The following is a 17,899-nucleotide window of genomic DNA, read 5'->3' on the forward strand; positions in this document are numbered from 1 at the left end:
GGCTGACAGAGAAGCCAAGGACAATGGCACTGGGTTTTGATTCTACTGCATGGACGGGCTTTGTGGGAGCCTAGTCTGTTTGGATGCTCACCTTCCTGGACCTGGGGGGAGCAGGGAGGACCTTGGACTTCCCATAGGGTAGGGAACCCTGACTGCTCCTTGGACTGGAGAGAGAGAGGGGAAGGGGGAATGGAGGGAAGTGGGAGGAGGGGAGGAGGTGGAAATTTTCAATAATAAATAAATATTTAAAAAATAAAAATAAATAAAAAAAAGAAAAGAAAAGAAATGCCCTCGGAGTCCGCAGCTGCGCGGAGCCAGGCCTCATTGCAGGATCCTCATGGAGCTGGATCCACCTATTCTGTCACCCTTGTCGCCTTTTGTCATCTTATTGCTTTGAAGGAAACTTGCTGGAAGACCCACACGCAAGTCAGTCGGCATGTCCCCATCCTCAAAGTGCTCACACCCAGCCCCGCTACCATCCCTCAGCCAACAACAGAATACAACAACAGAATACACGGCTGGTGTGTTTTCCAGGCTGCCTCTTTGCTCCAAGACCCTTTCGGTCTTCTCTGGTTTCCCCTCTGCAAAGAAAGAGGAGGCCGAGCTGCCCATGCCAAGATGTCTATCCCACTCAGCTGCTCCCTGCACCTGCCACCAAACCCCACTCACTGAAGAGAAGAAACAGAGACTGCCCATCCCTGTGCGTGGCATGCAGCTCACAGCCTTCACTGTAGCTGCTACAGGCCTGCAGGCTCGGACATAGCCCTGTTCCCAGGTTTTATTAAAAAAAAAAAAAATTAAAACACACACAGAGAAAGAAAGAATGCTAGAATGCAGAAGGACACCACCACTCACCAAGGTCACCCAGCAACTTAAGGACAAACTTAAGTCTAACCCTAAGAGTGCAACCCCCAAAATGTCCAATGTTCAATTACATATTTCAGATGGCTCTTGGGTGGTCCCGCCAGGCCCTGTGTCCTTCAGTCTTCGCTTTTACTGAAAGCTGGGTAGTCAAAGGAGCATTGTGAAGGACAGATGCTCAGGGCTTAAGGAGCTTTTGCTTCCAATGAAACCAAGGAGCGACACAGTCACCTTATCTAACAGTTGCCTAAAGTTCCTCTCAAAGACGAACTTGATTTCAGGGCTCTGCCTAGCGTATGAAGACAGGCGTCTCCCTGAACATCTACTATGGGAAGCATCTGAGTCAGATTATAGCCGAGCATGTGCCGGGCTATTTTTGGAAGAGGCTGTATATAGGACATAGCTTTCTGGTTATGTCACAGCCTCGCAGGTGGGCCCTCTCTTCACATTCGGGATAAAAATAGATGCATACCTTAGTGATACAGAGACAAATACATGCAGCTTCTGCCCTTGAAGTGCTCCAAGACTAGTTACAGGGTCACGAAAAGTAGAAATAAGGTATATGAATAAAAAGAATCAAAATTGGGGCTGAGGAGTTGCAGAGAGCAGAGACTTAAGGTGCCTCACTTACAGTGGACTTAACTGTACGAGAATCTAACCAAAGGCTGGGCAGCAAAGTCAATCATGCACCAAAACAGGCATGGTCTCGGGGCCAGGGAGCCTCCATCCTTGGGAAGAAACCACAGGTGGTCTGATGCGGGCGTCAATGCAGAGTTGTGCTGAGCCGAGTGCTCTGAGCCACACAAGTACTGCTTGTGGAAGACTTGACTTGAACATAACCTGGGTTGAGTGCATGCAGAATAAGGTACCATGCCATTAGGCAACTTGCCCTCTCTCCATAGCTATTAGTGGTAACAAGAAAGGCCCAGAATTGTGAAGGGGAAAAAAAAGACAATGTCAACTCATATTTGCTTCATTTAAAACAAACCAGAAATTTTTTTGGTTCGTGGAAATGTTAGTTTTCAGTTATGTAAAATGTATTTTTAAAACTTTAATCCCTTTTCTAAAGGTTTATAACCAAGACTTGCCATCAATGGCTTGAGAAGTCGTCCTGTGCTCTATGGCCCCCTTTAAATGGACTCTGACAGTCATGGCAGCATCTGTGTCACTTTGAAGATAATCCACACCCCTTTTCTATGAATGAGACCAAGTTCATGTCATATATGCAGAAATGCCTAACCTGTTGCTTGGAAGCCCCCAGTAAACTTTGCGGCTCCGGAATTCTGATCATTTCCCAACTTTCAGTAAGAATGATTTTGACCTTTCTCTCTGATGGAAGCAATGCAAGGATAGCCTCTTGCCTAATGGTGTGCCCCCCAAAAAAATCATCTCTGGGGATGTAAAGTCAGTGGTGAAATCCTGCCTGCATCGCCAGTGATTCAGTGAGATTCTAAACATGTGTCCCCTGCAGCTGATTAGGAAGTCCCTTTAATGTGTGCTCTAAGCTTCCGGACCCTCTGCCCCTCAGCTGTTCTGAATCTGATGCCATCAACCTTGATCTTTCTAGGGTTCAGTCTCTGTGAGTTTTGCTCTCCCCACTCAACAATCACCCCTGAGCTCCAGGCCAGTGAACCCCAGCACTGGAATTTCAGGAGGCAGCTAGCTGACTTTGCATGTCCCATCGCTTCTGCAAACAAAACTGAGTTAAGATCCAGATGACCCTCATGCCCCGCCCTTAGCCAGTCACTGCAGATGGGGCAGGAGGTCAAGTGTCACCTCCATGCACCTGAGAGTGGAGAGGCAAGGAAAGTCAGAAAGAGAAACAACACAAGAGGAAACACAGGTGCCCACAGACCAAAACAACATCCTTAGTGTACTCTGGACTTACTTTTTAAAAAAAAAATGAGAAACAAATTATCTATTTTTGGATATAACTGAAGATTCCAATACTGGTTTGGACTCTTTTTGGTCTGTCATTGGGTTGGTTTCTGGCTCAGCTAGACTCAGGAGCTGAAATAATGACTAATTCTGCCCTCCTACTCTCTCTCTCCCCCTTCTTTTCTTCAGTCTTGGCTTTATTCTTAAGCAGGCTTTCTCCACAAGAAAGCCTGGAAGAATCTCTAGAAATCTTGATGTATACGGCTGAGCTGCTTAATTTACGCCAGCCTCACCCAAGCTAGAGTCATCCGAGAGGAGGGAAACTTGACTGAGAAAATTCCTCCGCAAGATCAGACTGCAGGCAGGCTGAGGAAGTCATGGGGAGCCAGTCAGTAAGCAGCATTCCTCTGCGGCCTCTGCATCAGCTCCTGCCTCCTGCCTTGCTTAAGTTTCTGTGCTGACTTTCTCTAATGATGAGCTGTGATGTGGAAGAGAAAGCCAAATAAGCCCTTCCCTCTCCAACTTGCTTTGGGCCTGGTGTTTTGTCACAGCCATGGTGACCCTACCTGGGACAGCAATCCTAACTATTGAAGAGACAGCACACTTCTCTTCCCCCCCACATCAGCCTCCATAAAAGGCCTCAGAATAGCCCAGCTGGAGCTCCATGTCCACCCAGCACTGATCACCCTAACTAGAACATGAGGCTACCCGGAGCCCACACCTGAGGACAAGAAGGAGGGGAGTTCAAATCACCAGTCCCACAAAGCATGAGAGACAGTTCATTGAGGCAAATGTTAGATATGAACCAAAACCCAAGAAGAACATCAAGAGGACAAATACCTTAGCCCTGGGCCTCAGTCTCTGCTCTGACGCTTAAAGGTAACACGCCATAGTGGTGACACCATCATTTCGGCCACTGATGCTTGCCTTTCCCACTCTTTCCTGGCTCACCACATTCCTGGAAAACTCTCACGGTTACTCTTGCTTTAATCCAATCTGAAAACTCCGATTTTCATTTTCCTCTAAGGGATAGTCTCTATTCCAGTGTATATAATGGAAAGAGAAAATTAAAAACAGCGGTATGGTTAGTTTTAGCTGTCAATTCAATACAACCTAGAGAAACTGGGAAGAAAGTCTTAATAATGGCATGTCTGCAAGGATTTTCTTGATTGTTAATTGATGTGGGAAGTCCCAGCCTACCATGGGTGGCATCATTCCCCAGGTCTGGGATCCTAGACTATAAGAGAAAGCAGGCTGAGTATAAGCAGTAAGTGGACAGGCAGCGTAAACACATTCATCTCTCAGTGCTCTTAGCATGGATATGATGTGACTGGCTGCTGGAATTCTTGCCTGGACTTCCCTAAAATAATGGGCAGTAGCCTGAAATTGTAAGTCCAATACACTTTTCCTTCCCTCAGCTGCTTTCTGTCACAGCAACAGAAATGAAAGAACACATGGTAACTCCGAGGAAAATAACATCATCTTAGAGTGGGGAGAAATGAAGCCCAGCGTTGGGGTGTGGCAGAGTGAGAATGTCCCCCCACAGGCTCAGCTATGAGCATTTGTTCACCACTTCGTGGTGTTAGTTGGGGAGGGTTTTCTTGGGAGGGGGGGTGGAGATTGACCTTGATGGAGGAAGTACATCACTTGGGGTGGGCTTGGTAGTTTAAAGCCTTGAGCCACTTCGAGTTCACTCTCTGCTTCATGCTTGTTCTCAAAGATATGAGCTTTCCGTTCCTGCTGCCATGCTTGCCGCTTGCTGCTGGGCCTCCCCACCGTGATGGACTCTCATCCCTCGGAACCACATGTCAAGCAAGCTCTTCCTTCTGTAAGTTGCTTTTGTTCATGGTGTTTTACCACAGCAGCAGAAAAATAACTCATATGGAGAGTGCAGATCTTTTTACAGGATAGAAGGCTGTGCAAGGAAGAAGCGGACAGGAGAGTCAGCCATTGCACAATCCTCAGGGCACGGTCCCGGCTGTGGTCATTACAGCTCAGGAGAGGAAAGAGGGGGAGAGTCCAATGCGCCCTTTCACGGTACTTGGTGCCAGACCTATGCTAAATTACCTTACATCTGTGAACAGGCTCAGTTCTCACATTAGCCCTACCTGCAACTCGCGTGCTGTCTGCAGGTCAGAGAAACAGTCATCCACATGATCTGGACCCGAAGTCCAGCAGCAGAGCCTAAGAATCGATGTAACATCTTCTGCCTTAACACGAATCCTCGCCACTGCGTTAGGCAGGATCCAGTGATATCTGTAAAACATCAAGCCGTAGATGAGCAGGCTAGCAAGAGGCAGAGAAGAGGCATTGCAGTGTGTATATGGATGGAAAGAATGAAAACAGGGTGCGAAGAGGGGGTAGAATCTGGTGGAGGAACCCTAGTCGAGGGAAGCAAGGCTGCGGAGGGGCTGGCTCATAAGCGACAATGAGACAATGAAGCAGAGACAAGAGCAACATGACCCTGCTCTGCAGAGTCCAGAAGCGAGGTCAGGGGATGGAGGAGGAAGACGGAGTGAAGCAAGTATCTAAGAAGTGCAGAGTCCTAAGGGGAGGTGCTATATAGTTTGAATGTGAACCCCAAATTCATATATTGACACTTAATGGCCAGCACCCCCAGATACCTGCAAATGTCTGAAAAATATGACTGAAGAGCCAAAGGGATATTTATGTACTTCTATCCTGCTTCTCCTCCAGAGAGGTGGGAATGGTTCCCTACAAGGAATTTCTGAAGGAAGGCCAAATACGAGTTTAGCCCCTGGTTTATCCCAGGGCTCCCACCTTTACCTGATGTTATTAATGACTTTAAGTGAGCCCTTCCCAATCTAGTGTTTGCTGGAATCTGTGTCTGGAGATTCTGTCAATAGAGCTACATGGAGCCCAGAATGGGGTACAGAATCCATCGTTTTCTGTACACATCCCTGGCCGCAGCCATCTTTTGGTGTGATGGTTTTGAGAGGCACTGATCCTTGAAGAGAAAGATGTTCTGCTCCAATATTCTTCATTTCTTCCTTACCCAGACTTCTGCTAACTTCTAGGTCTCCCAGCTTCTGCCCACCACATGCTCTGTCCTAATATCCTCGCCGTTCTTCAGAGTGGGATCACTAGACTTCCCCCATCAGGACTGGGTCTTCCTCCCATTCTCTCCTGCATCCCACCTTGCTTGTGGGCAGAATACTCATCCTATTCTCCCACGAGGTTCCAAAGGTGCTGAAAATGAGAACGACACCTTCAAATAACCCAGGGTCATAAAGTGTTTATCACTTGCTTAAGACAACTCATATCTTTAGAAATATTACCCCACTTCCCTTTCTTTTTTTCATATCCCTTCAACGATGTGTTTTGCATCTCATCTGTTTGCTAAAATACATAAAATAAGTGAATAACTGAAATAAAAACATTTTGGGGTCTTATTTATGACGCTTGATGATTTCAATGAAATAAACTTAGAAAAAATGCCTTGGTGGCATTTAGCACTTCCCATATGAAATGAAATGTTTGATTTTTCTCTAAGTTGCTCATAAATTACGTGGCTAAAGTTTGACTGTTGAACTGTGGGTCATTCCGGGACTACACAGGCATTAAGCTGAGCTGAGGACATACCTTAAAGTTCTCAGATCACTAAAAAGTGGGCAAACTAACCGGGTAGTTTCTGCTTTTCTTTTAACACAGAAAGAAACAGAATTTCAACTATCTTCTGGTACAATTTCTCCAAACTGCTTCAAACCTCTACTCAATTCATAATTACCATAGAGATTGATGTTTTATAATAAAATTTCTAGTTCATATTGTTTACTTATACAATATGCAAATCTAAATGCTACATTATAAGGGTAATACCTGTATTTAATATAATTGCTATTTATATAACCTCTATCATTGGAACATTTTCATGACTAATTTTGTAGCAGGTTCACCCCATATTCCAATTATTACTAACAGTCCCAAGCACTAGACAAAAAGTGACTTTGATTGCCAGGGGTCACCATTTTGAGTCAGTCTCGAGTTCCATCTTGATATAGAGTCCTGGCTTGGTACTGTGTTCCCCTCTGAAATGTCTGCTTGATGAGGCAGTGATCCCACGCCCAGGTGTTAGACTCACAAACAGCCCTTACACAACTGGATACAATTTCAACAAAAATCAGGAAGTCTACATAAGGGGAGGTCTTGTCCAGGGGACACTTCTGAGACTCTGTCTATGATATAGCATTGCAATATCAATGCAAAAGAGCCACATTATGATGGTGACAACATGCTGGCAAGCTTAAGAACATAAACTCTCATTTAAAAAAAAATACTATCAATTTTCCAAATGCTTCTTGATATCCAGATATTTGGTAATATAGAACAAGACATCTGGGAAACAACTAAATGTTTTTTGTTGTTGTTGTTGTCACCAAGATGTTTTGCTTTTTATAAGTCTGTATAGTCCAAGGCACAATCAGCTCTTCCCTTGCCTGGGGTAATAGGGGTCATGGAATCTGAGACATGAGTTGTCTCCTGCGCTGTTGGCTCTGGCCTGGTATGAATGCATAGCCTGTAGATTTCTTCTGAATGCCCTGCATTCCGATCTCACAAGTGGGGACTTTAAATAGCAGCTTATCTTCATGTCAGAATGCCTTAATGCTTTTACACCAAAAATAAAAAAAGAGTATATAAGGAAAATCAGAAACCAAGCTGTTCCGGCCCATCACGCGGCTGTGTAGGTGGTAAATGGGACGCCCAGTGACCTCTTAGAACCGCCATTATCCAGCTCTTCAAGACAGCTGGTACATTTAAAAGATGAGCTCTTCTGAGTTGGTTAAACAAAGATTCACTGGGAAGAGCTCTAATGCTTTTCTGTTACGTAACGTCAGATATGAAAAGCTTCATGCCTGTGCCCTGTGGTGTGATGTAAAAATAGCATCTCTGACTGCAACTTGATGGGGCAAGGGTACCAAAGATGAAAGTGGATAACAAGGAGCAATAACGCGTGACTGTGCAGCTTTAAGGACGATGGGGAGAAGGAAGTCCTGGGGACTCCTTCCAGCTAGCAATCAGGCTCCTTTCATTCGTTTTAATTATAAATAAAGAGAGAGAAGAAAAGAGGGGAGAGGCTGGCGAATGTCTTACCTCGATTAATTCCAGCAGAGTGCAGGAATGTGTGTGTCAGACTCAACCGTCGTTAAACCCGGTGTGTAATTATAGCACCACGTCTTGCAGGATCTTGAAGCAATCATTTCCATTTTTCATTCCTGTGTGGTGACTAAAAATTACCATTTCAAATTTCAGTGAGGAATCCGCATCAGTCTTGGATATGGAAGAGGTCCTCCAAACCCGAAGGCACAAACAGAGAGGCATTCGGGTGACAATGTCTGTGGTCCGTGGCTCGGGACGCCGCTTGCCTGCTTGCTTAAAAGGATGCAAAGGTGACCATTAGCAAGCACCGGAAACTTTTTCCAATTCAACAGGCACTTTGTGTCCAACAACGCTCAGGGCTGGGAATGCTGCAACACAGGGAAACACAGCTCAAATCCCCCCTTCCAGGTAGTCTTGTCTGCAGAGTTTGCTGTTGGCCTCTGACCAGAGAAGTACCTGCCACATAGTAGACCTCGCTAAATGCTTTGAATGAATGACTAAGTTCTATCTTTCTTAACAACACTTCTCCTTATAAGGGAGAGAACTAGTGATGTTTATTTTAAGTGGTTATATGGTCCAACTGTCTTCTGACTGTTTGTGCTTATAGCCACAGATTGGTGCTGTGCCCTGACTTGGCCAGCAATGTTTCTTATTGCAGTGGGCAGAGGTTAATAGAGAGAGCCGTTATAGTTCAAACTCCTGACAATAAATGTCTGTGGGTGCGGAGCAATAGGTGGACCATCTAAAAGAGTCCCCACCAACCCCCCAACTTCCAGCTCAAGGCTCAGAGAACATCTCAGAAAAGAGGGAAGAAAAGAAGCCAGAAGATAGGGTAGACTATTGTGAAATGCTCTCCTCCGGACATGGCAGGCTCTTGCACCCTGCGGTGCTGTGGTTCCTTGCACAAGACCTATACAAGATCAAGCTGGATAAAAGTTCTAGCATGGAACCGCATGGTGATGGTGCTTGTTTTCAATCCCAGCACTCTGGAAGCCAAGGCAGGTGGTTCTCTGAGTTTGAGGCCAATCTAGTCTAGAGAGCACGTTCCAGAACAGCCAGGGCCATTGCACAGAGAAAGCTTGTCTGGGGGGGAGAATCCTGGCGTGAGACTGAGAGGGGCTCCTGGAGGCCTCAGCCTAGCTGAGTGACTGTTGGCAGGAGATGGCTGCTGTGGGAAGGAGAGTCACTTTTCTTTGAGGGTGTGGTTGTCATAAGGTTTCCAATGCCCCAGTGGATGACCCCACTACATTGTGCATATAGACATTAGTAACCAGATTCAGTGGGTTAGAAAGATATATATTCAATGAATTAATTTTTAAAGGCCATGAGGTTTGGAGGGAAATGTCATGGGCAGTCCTGCAGAGTTGGAATGGGAAGCTATGGGTAGAGGTGATCAAGATACATTGGATACATGTAAGAAATTTCTAAAAACTAAAAAAGAGATGGTGAGACATCAAGGAAGCTATAAGAATAATCCAGGCATTTCCAAGGCCATGAAGAGCAGAATACTAGAGGGAAAGGAGCCACAGACAACCCTAGTTAAAATACAAGTCAGAGATGCTCACCCGTCATAGGGGCCATACCCGAACGGCACCTTAGTTTGGGAAATGGCAAGGAACCACCGAGATTTCACCCAACGGTGTGAGCAACCATTGTTTTTGACTGCTTGAATCTCCAAGCTTCTGGCTTCCGACGAAGGCCACAGCTGAAGTACTAATTACACTAAAAGACGCTGTCCTGTCGATGCCAGAGAGCCACAAGGGAACCCTTGTTCTCAGAAGACTCCAGTCCAAATTTCCCAGGGCCGAGGCAATCAGACTTTGGGTGGCCATCAACACAAGCCAGAGCCCCAGCCTCTCCAAGAGCTTATCTTCTGCCACAGACAGTCGTCCTCTCGGTGACAGGCGGGTCTGATATGAAACCCCATCCATTATGTTCTTTCCACGTGTGCCATTCTTAGACTTGTAGCTGTGTTTGTTAGAAGAGAATTGAAGCTGTGGTATTAGGGAATTTATATAACACAAGTAGACTTTTAAAATGTTACCGGAATCACCTGAAATGTGCGCATGTCCCTGACAACACTCTGATTCATTCCTCCTGGGTTTAACACAGTAGGAGGTGCTAAAATACCAACAAAATGTGCTTGTTTTCCCCCCTCTGTGATGAGGAAAAAAGCTTCTCCTGAGATCTGTTTAACCTCTTGCTGTGTGCAACTGCTGGTGGATTCCATTAAAGGGGCCCATTTGATGCTAGCAGAATTCCAAACAGCTCTGGAGAAAGAACTGTTTCAGGGACTCAGATCCATCAGAAGGGAAGGTAGACAAGAGAAACGCTGTGAGACAGTCACTTTCCTCCTCCCAGGATGCATTTCAGAAGCAGCAGTCTGGATGCTACTTCTGAATGCTTAGTATACCATTGTCCAAAGCCACATTGTCTGTTGCATAAGTTATGTTATCGGTGTCCAACATCATGCGGTCTGCCGGATGCTTAGCGTGCCAGTGTCCAATGCCGAGTTGCCTGTTGGATACTCAGATGCACATTGCCAAGGCCATGCTGTCTGTTGACTGTTTAGGGTGCCTAGTGCCCAGTTCTGTGTTGGCTGTAGAACCAAAGATATGTGTTCTTCCACTGAGCGTAAGCAAGAAGTCCCCCTTTGCTCCTCAGTAGCCCACCAACTTTGCCTGATTCTGCAGCCACTGTTTGGACAGCTCTCTGCCTCAGCAGCACACACCCCTGGCACAACACTAGGTCAGACACCTATGCAAGGCTTGCATTCTCCAGGGTGGGGTCAACAAAAATAAATGAACTGTACTACTTGAAGAAATTTTTGTTTGTTGATTGTTGGGTTTTTGTTGTTGTTGTTGTTTTGCTTTTCTTGAAGTTTGAGGAGCTTAGAGCCACTAGAAAAATGGATTGCATAGCATCTGGAACAGTGGAGGATGGTTTGACGATCTCTTACAGCTGTTCTTATTTTTCCTACTAGATAGACTATGCCATCGGCCACCAACAGCCATGGTGGATGTTCCAACAGTCATGGCGGATCCTGGCCCAGCCATGTCGCTCAAAAAATAAAAAATTGGAAAAACTTAAGCTTATACAAAATTGTACACACCTCTTTTCATAGTTACCAAAACAGAAAATTTAGATATTGTTCAGTGGGCGAGATAGATGTCCCGTATCTCGAATACTACTTAGTAATGAAGAAAAGGAGGGGACAAATCACTGACATCCTGTGGCTGTATCTCAAAAGTATCATGTTGGACGAAAGGAGACAGGATGAGAACGCAGCATCCTGTGTGATTCCATTTCTATGACATTCTACAGGAGAGATGAATGACCCCAGAACCATGGAATGGCCACATATCCTGACTATGATGGTGACCACACAAACCTATGCAAGCTAAAATCCCTAGGATGTCGTCATGGTTTCCTTCTCGAGGAACAGCCTCACCTGGGGTGATGGCTGCTCTGACTTCCACGGATTCCCACTGTCTCCTTTCCCAGCATCTTTCCTTGTTTAGCTTTTTATGCCAGATGTCAATGATACTGTTTACTAATAGAAATGGTGGGCTGGGTGGAAAGTAGCTAACATTTGAAGAGATGACAGCAGAACTTTTCCGGGATTCTTCCTCAGTTCTACACACAGCAGCCCAGAGAAGGAGTGTGAGTGGTGGAGTCAGCCTGTGAGCCTTCTGCCTACTCCTGGAGCCACGCTCTGGGCCAGCACTGTCTACTCCAAGCAGAGAGGGACCCAGCGATTCACACCCTGGCCTGTGTGACCCTTGACATCATTAAGCAGATAGGACACCTTCATGCCCTGTGAACACTGCCTTCTGAGGAGCCAATCACAGAAGCAACGCAATAACAGAGATTTCCTCTCTGGTTGAGACCACTTTTATTGGAGTATATCACACTCCTCTTTCTCGACCTGCCCTCTCTCATTTCCTCCCTCCACCTTGTCAATAATCCATCTTGTTTTCCTCAGGTGGCATCTCTCTGAAGCTAGGGAAGAGCAATGCTCAGGGCCCACGTTTCTGAATAACAATACAAATGTCATCTTAACTCTGGCTGGTTAAGTTACTCGGACAAAGGCTTCATTCCCTCTGTTCAAGAGTTAGGTCCCTTTTCTAAACGTCATGACCATATGTCATAGCTTTGTTCTTTTTTTTTTTTTTTAACAGCAACATTGAACATCCTATTCATTATTACACAGACGCACAAATGCCACATTCCTTACTCTCTTACACAATTTAGGACAGGAAGCCATTGTCCAGACAGAAAATCCAGTGAGTAAACAGAATTGCACCTCTATAAAATATTGCCTGGGCACTTTTTACTGTCTCTCTTTACTGAAATTACATTTTCATACATGCATGAGTACACACATGAGAATTCTTATTCTGTCTAAACATCTATCCTATGCAGAAGTATGGAAATGCTAAGCAGGCGTTGGGGGGGCTGCTGCAGCCACATAGTGTTCTTTTCATTAAAACAGAAATTTTTTTTAGCAGTAGGAGCATAGCAGAACCCGAAGGAGGTCCAGCCCTGGCATAGGAGTGCACACAGCTCTACTGTTTAACACCGAAATGCTATTTATTAGATAAACATTACATTGAAATAGCCCAGGAACATACAAGGCCATTGCAAAAACGAACTTTTTTTTTCTCCACCACTTATTTCTTTTTATGTTATCTCCTTAAAGAAGGACTTTCATACACCAGGGCAACCTTGGGGAAAATGAGACCACAAAAAAAGCATTCACGGTGGTGAGTTTTCTAGACCCCCATTCTATTCTTTGGGATATTTCCTCTTGAACACGAGCTTGCTTTCCCACAGCTATGCCTGGCCTCCTGGCTTGCAGTGACGTGATGTCTGTGTTGGTGACTTCCCAAACTGCCACTGGGAAAACTAGTACCACAAGTTTAAAATAAAGAGCCAAATTCCAGCCTCCAGTCCTTTCTCTGTATTCAGGACTTTCTGAGTAGCCATTGTTTTCCACTGCTTGGGGAGAAAGACAAAATAAAGTTAGAAATCAAACCTATGTGCTAGATTGGTAGACTGGCACCCAGTCCCTCCTCCTTGTCAGCAATGGGTATTGGGCGACTTCTGTTTGGAAAACAGTGATAGATACTGCAGATAAATAGAAGCGATGCTTCCTTCCAAGGGCTCCCAGTGTGGTCGGGAAAACACAGCAGTACACGTCCAAATATGTACCAAAAGAAAACAGCAAATAAAAGGAAACAAGAGAAATCGCTTCCAGAAGAGGCTGAAGGCAATACACCAAGGGCTCTTTAAGGAAGAAAAATTATTTGGGCTAAGTCTCAATGACTGGTTGGAGGTGCACACGGTTAGGTTGGACAAATAAAGAAAAGAACACACGCAAATGGAATGAGAAACTCCTGTGTACAGCTTCATGGCTACACTTAACTCAATGTGCTGTATGTATGTATGTATTTATGTGTGTATATATGTATATATGTGTGTGTGTGTATATATATGATATATGTGCATATATGTGTGTGTATGTGTATATGTGTGTAAATATATATGATATATGTGCATATATATGTGCAACATATATATGATGCACAACCAGATTTAGATGATTTTTAACCAGGGAGAAATGATAAATATTGGAAGAGGTGGGTATGTTTGACTTGACGTAAATGTTACCCAATATACATGAGACAAATCCTAGCATGGCCCATTATCATATTACCATATACAGTTCCTAGATACAAGTTAGAAATGGTAATTTTAATTTAACTTTCCAGCAAAAAAAAAAAACTAGAAAATGAGGTGCACGTCTAGAAAGTGGTGTGTGGCCATGTCCAGTTTGAGCAACATGGGGGGCAGTGACATCCGCTGTGCTCGTGGACTAGGCTGGGCTTTGTCCTCTCATTGGCTGCCCGGCACCAGCTCTCACCAATCCAAGTCCGTGGCTTGAAGGGGACGGTTGAGATCACCATCCCTGAGATTCAAAAGCAGAAAGAAATTGTAATTCTTATCTAAGAGACCAGAAGGAAGACAACAACAGTGTCAAGAAAATTGGGCCACGATCAGTGTAAAGCTGCATGAGGGTTGACGGGCCTGGTCAAGTATGGAAGGTCGGTTGGCGAGAGTGAGAAAGTCAAGTGTTGAAACTAGCTTAAGTACTAAATTTGAATTGATCTGCTTAGAAATTATGCTATTTCAAATTTGCCATAGTCTTGCCAGTAGAAAAGTATTTAGTGATAGCATACTCATTAGGAGATTTGCATATTCAAATGTCTGGTTTGGGCGGGGATGTGTGTCTGCTCTTGAGTCATGCTTTTATCATTGCAGATGGGGGTGTTCTTAGACTAGCCCATGGTCCACTTTAGTTCATAGCTACTGAAACCAGAGCTGCCTCCTCCTCCTCCTCCTCCTCCTCCTCCTCCTCCTCCTCCCCTTCCTCCTCCTCCTCCTCCTCGTCCTCCTCCTCCTTTTTCTCCTTCTCCTTCTCCTTCTCCTCCTTCTCCTTCTTCTTTCTCACTTCTTAACTTACTTTTCAGGCCTCCACTTTTCAAACTGAGATGTTGTAACAGTACTTACGCCTATAATTTTCTAATATAGCCAAGCAAGGCAGAAAACAGAAGATAGAAAAGCCAGGTTGCTATAGACAACACAGCTCATCACCGTTTCTTTCGAAAGGCCAGGACTAATGGAAGAGGTAAAATCTATTTGTTTCTAAGGCAAAGCTGTCTTCGCTTCCACTTTAAGAGACGATTAATGGGAGCGATTTTCTCATGCTTTTCTTGGGACTAAATAGCATTATATCTTCTGGCATCACATGTCCCGCCTCAAATGTAATTACAAGCTTTGAGGGGCTGAATATAAAGAACTCATTTAGAACGGCCGTTCAGGTTATTTACTGTGGAACATACATACAGTTACTCAGAACTAGAAAATCATTCAGTCACTAATGGGCCTTTTTTTTTTTTTTTAGGAAAAAAATGAATAAACCTCTTGAAACAGAGTGGTTTTACTTTCATCAGTACCTCCATGTTAAATTTTGCCGTTAGACCCCAGTCGGAAACTTGGATTTGAGTGTGAGCCATAACAGTGGAGAGGCTCATGGGCTGTGCGTTCATTCATTCACACCGACCTGCTTCTCTGGTGCCCACCGAACTGCCGTGGATGCTGACAGCCAGAAAGAGGAAGAACCTTGTTTCCTGCCAAGAAAGAATGACAGCTATCAATCTGAAGCTGCTCTCACAGAGAAGAGCCAGGGGCTTGTTCCACGGGTTCAAAGCAGCCATGATCCCAGGAGGCTTGTCACACGCTGGTGTCTCCTGTGAGCTCTCACCTTGGCATGTGTCCTACTTCGTGCCTCCGTTCGTCAATGCTCTGTCCCATGCTTTTCCTTCCGTTTCCTTTAAACAACAACAAAATTGAGTTGCAGATTTTTCTATTCCCTAACACATTTTAGGGACTGGAAGAGCTAGCGACAGTGACATAGACAAATGTCACAGTGACCAGTCTAGTAGAGCTGTCTGGGACTCTGCCAGGCAGCAAGAAAAAGGACCTGAAACACCACTGGGATTTTTATGAAATTGTGTTAATTTTTATAAAATCTTTCTCAAAACATTAGCAAGCTATTTTGTTCTTTTTTTCCATCCACTCCACTTCCACTCCTCAGAATTAAACAGATTCTCACAGCCTTTATTTCCTCCATAGCCCTTAGAGCACTGATCACTCTTATCAGGATCCTGTATATCTTCAAATACATTATTTCTATTAGAAACGTGAGATCAGCTAGTCTGACTGATAAATGTGACAGGGTTTCATTGCATAACAAAAGACAGCTGACATTTCTATTATTCTAATAGCCATGTGTGGTTATGTGGCCCTCACCACATGTACAAAATATTTTCCAATAATGATATCCCTGAATGACAGTCACCAGGGTAACCCTAATGCAACGAGATGCACAAGAGATTTTATGCATCTGTACATCTTCCCAGTGGGGAAATCTATTTGCAATTCTGACTTCAAGCATAAAATATCTTTTCCTGCCAGACAAGGTCTAATATGCCAGCCCCCATGCCTTGACACTCAGAAAACTGCTTTCTTAAGGACAGCACCAGGACCAAGGGAGGACATTAAACTCCTCCTGCGGCAGTTCGTAGGAAAAGCAACGGTCAGGGTTCATCTGGTGTGTTAAAGAGCCCAGCTTCCTGTAAACAACCCTGCACTAACAGTCGGTAAATAAAGAAAGACTAAGAAAGATCTAAGGATAATCCATGATGGTCCTTGGCCGATAACAAAATCTCATAAGCCCGGCTCAATGACTGCAGAGAGACCGGAACCATTTCCTTTGTCAAAGCTTATTGAACAAAAAGAAGCCAGAAACTATTGTCAGAAACAAAACCAATGGAGAGAAAATAAACACCCAAGTTAATAGTGTCGGGTGCTACTGGGGAAACCAGATCAGACTCGTAGTTTTAAGTTTGCCTGTGAAGGGTGTGTATCAGCTGGCTTTCCATGGCTGTCATGAAAGTCTTTATAGTCAACTTGGAGAGAAGAAAAGGTTTTTCTGGTTCATGGCTTTAGAGAGTCCAGCCCACAGTCTCTTAGCCCCATTGTTTTGGGGTCTGTGTTGAGACAACCCACCATCAAGGGGTTCTTGAAGACAAAACCACTTAACCCATGGTCAGAAAGCAAAGCAGAAAAGAGGAAGAGGTCAGGGTTCCAGAAAGCCCTTAGAGAGCACTGTACCAATGACCTAAAGACCTCCCTGTGATGCCGTCCTGGAAACCAAGCCTTTGGGTTTGGTTCTCTTCGTCTCCAGGCTATAGCAGCACAGGAATGCTGATTTCAGCTAAACCCAGTGGCAATGGCTCAGTGAAAGGAGGGTGTTAGCATTGAACCTGTAAGCAAAGAATTCTCAAATAAAAGCAATGGAAATTTACGTTCTAGCCATACCGGAGGCTACGTGGCCAAGATCAATGTACTAGAAGACTTGATTCCTGGAAGCCTGTCTTCATGGCTTGGAGAGGCCCAACCTTCTTCTTTCTTTCTGTGTCTTCACATCCTTGTATGTATCCAAACTCCCTCTGCTGTGAAGGGTCACTATCAAGTTGGACGGGGGCCACATGAATAACCTCATTTTACCTAAATTGTCCCTTAGCGGAGCTTGTCTCCAAATTCGGGCACACGCTGGAGTACTGAAGAAAGGACACCTGGCTGTCCCATAGGAATTGGAGCAAGGGGACTAGGGCCTCAATACAAGCTCAGGCTCTTTTGTGACTCGAGTTTGTTCAGTGTATTTTATTCTCAGTAATATTTAATGATAAAGATACTGTACTAACTTAGTGTGTAGCTGTATGCATTTTTCAGCTTTTCATAAACTACTTCTGAAAAACTTACAAATAAAAAAAAATCACACACTGTAATTAACCAGACCTAAATTAACTTCTTTACGGTTAGAATCGTCATTTCAACATTGTTTTTAAATATTTGCCATTTGGTGATGATTAAATAATTCTTACCTCACTGGGTGGCATGTAGACACCTAGCCGGTGTTGCCCCCCCTGCTAATCATTCAAAAATGGCAGCTGCTTGTATCACCTTCATTGTCTTAGGAAGTGAGTACCACACCCCAGCCAGGAAGAATGCATCCCCTTAACTACCAAAAGGGGGGCACCTGGAGGCTTGTCCCTGAAGAGCCTCCTCCAAATACTTCCTCGATTCCCTGCACAGCAGGCTGGGCACCTGAACTAACAGGATGCACGCGTGAGGTTATCTACAGGAGCACCTGCCCCGCAGAGGTCAGTAGCTGTCCCCTCCTTGCCAGCGCTGCCTGGCTGCATCCCCTTCCTCATTTTGCTTTCTGGACAATGTGACTTTACTTATGCCTATGTCGTCCCTACACAGCGCAAGGTAAAAAAATAAGTAAGAGATGAAAAGGGGGTGGATTTTTTTTTGGCTTCTTTTTTTTTTTTCTCCCCCAGTTGCTAAAAATAAATAGCCTCAGAAAACCCTGGGAGAGCTTTTATCAAGTACAGTGAGCAAGTAGGCC

General features: G+C 44.7%; 1 long non-coding RNA gene across 1 annotated transcript; it reads right to left on the bottom strand.

The window, feature by feature from the left end:
* Positions 1-5,745: 5,745 nt before the first annotated feature.
* LOC126493789 (uncharacterized) lies at positions 5,746-9,801 on the bottom strand. Its single transcript, XR_007589887.1, has 3 exons — positions 9,423-9,801; positions 7,852-8,225; positions 5,746-5,949 (listed from the first exon to the last, which is right to left on the bottom strand). It is a non-coding gene; the product is annotated as an uncharacterized lncRNA (long non-coding RNA).
* Positions 9,802-17,899: the final 8,098 nt, after the last annotated feature.

The sequence above is a fragment of the Alexandromys fortis genome, unplaced genomic scaffold (assembly GCF_014885135.2).
Source record: "Alexandromys fortis isolate MF-2015 unplaced genomic scaffold, M_Fortis_MF-2015_v1.1 scaffold_28, whole genome shotgun sequence".
Taxonomy (NCBI): domain Eukaryota; kingdom Metazoa; phylum Chordata; class Mammalia; order Rodentia; family Cricetidae; genus Alexandromys; species Alexandromys fortis.